The sequence below is a fragment of the Oreochromis niloticus genome, unplaced genomic scaffold, assembly GCF_001858045.2.
Source record: "Oreochromis niloticus isolate F11D_XX unplaced genomic scaffold, O_niloticus_UMD_NMBU tig00006833_pilon, whole genome shotgun sequence".
NCBI classification, from domain to species: domain Eukaryota; kingdom Metazoa; phylum Chordata; class Actinopteri; order Cichliformes; family Cichlidae; genus Oreochromis; species Oreochromis niloticus.
Window position 1 is genome coordinate 58,670 of NW_020328206.1, and position 4,537 is coordinate 63,206.

At 39.7% G+C, this 4,537-nt stretch overlaps 1 non-coding gene across 1 annotated transcript; it reads left to right on the forward strand.

Moving 5' to 3' along the window:
- The first annotated feature begins 4,051 nt into the window (after positions 1-4,051).
- On the forward strand, positions 4,052-4,157 carry LOC112845347 (U6 spliceosomal RNA). The gene has a single exon (XR_003218168.1). It is a non-coding gene; the product is annotated as a U6 spliceosomal RNA (small nuclear RNA).
- Positions 4,158-4,537: the final 380 nt, after the last annotated feature.

Below are 4,537 nucleotides of genomic sequence, written 5' to 3' on the forward strand. Positions count from 1 at the left end.
CTGGAGTAAACAGTCCGTGAGTGTAGGAGATGTGCCGCGGTCCCGTTCCTTGATAAAAGTAATAGTTCCACGGCCACCAGAAGAAGAAAAACTCTCTCAATCCACATGATTGGGTGAAAGATAATAAACGGATTAAAATACAAGTCAGAAAAAAAAAGAATAGTAAGAAAACAAAGCTAAACTAAGAGAAAAAGCAGGAGCGACTGCAGCAGGCTGCACGCTGGTTGGCGCATGCGCACTGAATTCAATTAGGTAGTTGTAGTCAATCAAGTCCAAAATAAGGCGGATATTATTATGGATTGAGCGGCCTTTTATAAATCCAGACTGAGTGTCAGAAATAATTTGAGTTATGCCCGATTTTAACCTGTTTGCAAAAATATGTGTTAGAAGTTTATAATCATTATTTAATAGAGTAATTGGCCTTAAATTATCAAGAAGAGTCGGATCTTTCCCAGGTTTTGGTATGAGTGTAATTACCCCTTGTTTCATAGTGTGTGTGAGAGACCCATTTTCTAAAATTTCTGTAAGCATACCAAACACAAGGGTTCTAATATGAACCCAAAAATGTTTGTAAAAGTTGCTGGTCAAACCATCACAACCTGGTGCTTTATCTTTGGGTAAAGCACTTAATGCTCTATCTAACTCTTCAATGGTAATTTTGCCCTCACAGGTCTTTTTAAAATTTTCATCAATTTTAGGAATCAGATGTTTGATAGATTGAAAAAATGTCTCAGCCAATGGTCTAGAGTATGAAGAGGAGTACAAATTACTGTAAAAGGTAAAGATTTCTTTAGATATTAATTGAGGGTCAGTGCATAGCTGACTATCAATTTGTAGACTATTTATAGCATTTCTCTCTTGTCTTATCTTTTCTAATCTACAGAAATATGCTGTACTTTTTTCGCCATCCTCGATCCACTTGGCTCGGGATCTCAGATATGCTCCTTTAGCCTTTTTAGTATAAATATTGTCTAAAGAAGACTGTAGAATACTTCTACGTTGTTTGTCATTATCATTAAAAAAGGGTTTCGAGCAGATGTGATTAAGTTCTCTGATACTTTCAGTTTCTTTTTGCTTGTTCTGATGAGCTATTATTTTACTGTGTTTAATTGAGATTTGACGTAGTTTAAACTTAAAGAATTCCCATTTTTCTGTGGAAGAACTTATGTTTTCATTAGATGAAATAAGTTCTAGTTGTCGAAGTATTTCGTTACTAAAATTTTCATTGGTAAGCAGGGATGAGTTAAACTTCCAGTAACCTTTATTATAAGAGTTTTTAAGTTGAGGAGTGACACTGAGATGTATCACACAGTGGTCGGTTAAAGGCGCAGCTGAGACACCCACATCTACACTATTCTGCATTAAGCTGTCTGAGATTAGCCAGAAGTCGATACGCGATTTAGCCGAACCATCAGGCTTCAACCACGAAAAAGGACTGAACAAGTGGGTTTGCTAATCTCCAAGGATCTATTAGGTTGAGATTTAGACAGAAGTTGTGTAAAAATGAATTTATATGATGGGAATGGAATTTAGAGGGTGATCTATCAAGCCATTCATCATAAACCATATTGAAATCTCCACCTAATATAAGATTGTTTGTGGAGTATTTGTGAGATAGTTCTTTTAGGTGATTGGTAATCTCAGTAAATAAAAGTTTGTTCTGAGCTACATTGTTGTAACCATAAACATTACATAGAATCAAAAAGCTATTATCCACTTTGAGCACACAAATTAGCCAATGGCCCAGACTGTCTTTCCTATGAGTTTCAATTTTATTACGAAAGTTTTTAAATAGTAAGGCTACCCCAGATGATTTGTTAGTACCATGACAAAGAATTATTCTTTCCCCCCACTGACTAGACCAAAAATTTTCATCTGCCTCCACAGAGTGTGTTTCTTGTAGCAGTATACAGCTCGCATTTACATTTTTACAGAACAAAAATATTGATTTTCTTTTAACACTGTCTCTTAAGCCCCTGGTATTTAAAGACACACAGTTAAAATTTGAACTAAGGAATGACATAAAAGGGAAGTGAGAAAGCAAAATAGAAAGGTTGACTGTACTTCAAGTACCCAGATAAAAGTAGAACTCTATAAAATTGGGAGCACTTAATCCCTTAAAACTGAATTCACAAAGTGCAAACGACCTCTATGAAAAATCATTATAGTAACGTACCAAATAGGTAATATAAACAGTAAGTATTGAACCTGCCTATTTAAAACTTTGGCAATCTTATAATTTGGTTAAAGAACATGGCCTAAATAGAATTGTTAGCAAAACACAATGTACTCATAGAGTGATACGCTGACTGGTTATTTTGAATAGTTCGACAGTCACCCAGGGAATACCCGAACTCCGTTGATGTAACCGGCGTGCCCTCGGTAGTAGACGTTCTTCCCTTCAGCTCTGGCTCGCTCCATTTTGGGCCAAACTGCAGCTCTTGCCTCCCGGTCTAGTTTGCAGAAATCTTGCTTGAAGTAGACGCCTAGCTCCTTGCACACCTGGGAATCCTTGGTCAGTTTCCAGAAAGCGTCTCGGTAGTGCCTCATGGTGAACTGAACTATTATTTGTCAATGTCTACCCGCTTCTTTTTTCCCTAGACGATGGACGGTATCCACAGCGTTGCCCAGTGAGGAGCCCAATGTGGCGCGATCTTAGCCAAGATGTCAATAACTTCTTTGCGCGTATCTTTGTCATTTTTTTCTTTCCAGCCTTGGATTTTCAAGTTCCAGCGACGCATGTATCGTTCTAGCTCCAACATTCTCTCTTTCAGCTCTGCATTTTCTTTGTTAAGAGCAGGAATGTCTTTTTCCAAACCAGACAGTTTAGCCTTACAGTCTTTTATATCGGCTGCGTTCATTTCAGCTAGCTTGGCAATGTTAGCCACCATTATCATGTTGTTACTTAGCTGCACACCGAAGTCATCGATCTTGTTTGTTAGCTTGTTAATGGCTTCTATAATGGAGCTGCTGGTTTCCATGCTTTTGGATACAGTACCTTTGCTAGGTGGTGGGGGTGCTTTGGTGGGCGTAGGTGGAGTTTTTCTTTTGGCTGACGGTGTTGAAATCTCCATTGCATGTTCGTGGTCAGAGGATGCGGAGCTCTTGGAGGCTAACGCTGGCTTAGCTGAAGTTTCTGCTTTTTCCCGCGTCATCTTCTTCTCCTTTAAATGGCAGATTGGGTCCGTTCAAAAGGTTTTAAGAGGTGAATCTAGTCCTTAAAAATTATAGGCAAAAACAGCAACCTATTTGGTATTCAAAAGTAGAGGTCCAAACTAGTCCACCGGGATTAGTGCACGACGGCTTAAAAAAGGTTGCCTGCCCCGACAGCCATCTTGCCGGATCCTCCCGATTTTTCAGTGATGTAACTACAGCACAGCCCATGCAGCAGTATATGAATGACTAACCTCGTATTGTGGATGGATTATCTCAGTTGTTCTCCTGACTGAATTTTGGTCCTTTTACAGCATCCTGCCACGTGATTACATTTGTTCCTGACCACCGAGAACACTCACGTTAACTTTTATCAAGTGGAAAAAAAGTTAGCTTGTTTATATTATGCTAACATAGCTGTGTCGCTAGCAGTCACGTAGCACATCATTATATACCAGCTAGCCCAACTTCAGTAACCCTACAAACGTCACTGCTGTTTAGTTTTCTTTTATCATTTATGTTGGAAGCGATAGCCGAGCTGTATGTTTGAATTTGTTTCCAAAACCCCGCAGTCAGGACATGCTATATTGTATTTAGATAGAAGCCAGCGAGCTAACTTCCTGCTAACTTCTAACGCCGTTAAATGTCATCAATTCCATTTTCATGGATGCCTGGATGTTAAGCTCAATTGTTACACCTGGTAGAGCAGAACGCTGATCATTTTATTAAAGATGAAAGACTTAAGACAGTTTTTCAACTCTTAGTAATGCCACAGTGATCGTTTGATATATGGACCTGCAGCGGAGTTTATGCCCAGACACGGCCAGTGACGTCAGACTGAGCAACCGGATAGAGAGAGACTAGTTGAAGCCTACTGAGCAGGGGTGCCAAAGGGCTACCTTGCTTCGGCAAGCGCGTACGCTAAATTGGATATGATACAGAGAAGATTAGCATGGCCCCTGCGCAAGGATGACACGCAACGTCGTGAAGCGTTCCAAAGCGCTACCCCCGCCGCCCGCCCCCCCTTAAGCTATAAAGGTGTGTGTGAGGAATGCTCCTCAGATCAGCCTTTAGAATACTACTTCATAGGATGATCTCCAGATTAGGGCTGCCACAAACGATTATTTTGAAAGTCGACTAGTCACCGATTAGTTTTGCGATTAGTCGACTAATCAGATCATGCATCCGTTGGACGTAAAACGTACAGCTTATTGCACCAGCATGCATCTGCTCTTATATAACTATCATTAGCTTACAGTTTTAAGTGTTTAAGGTATGTGCTAACTAAAAATAAAGACAAGATGATAGTTTATTAAATTGTAATGACATTTGCAGATTGTTTCGGTGGAGTTAAATAAACTCAGCTGTCTGCTCCTTGCTATCT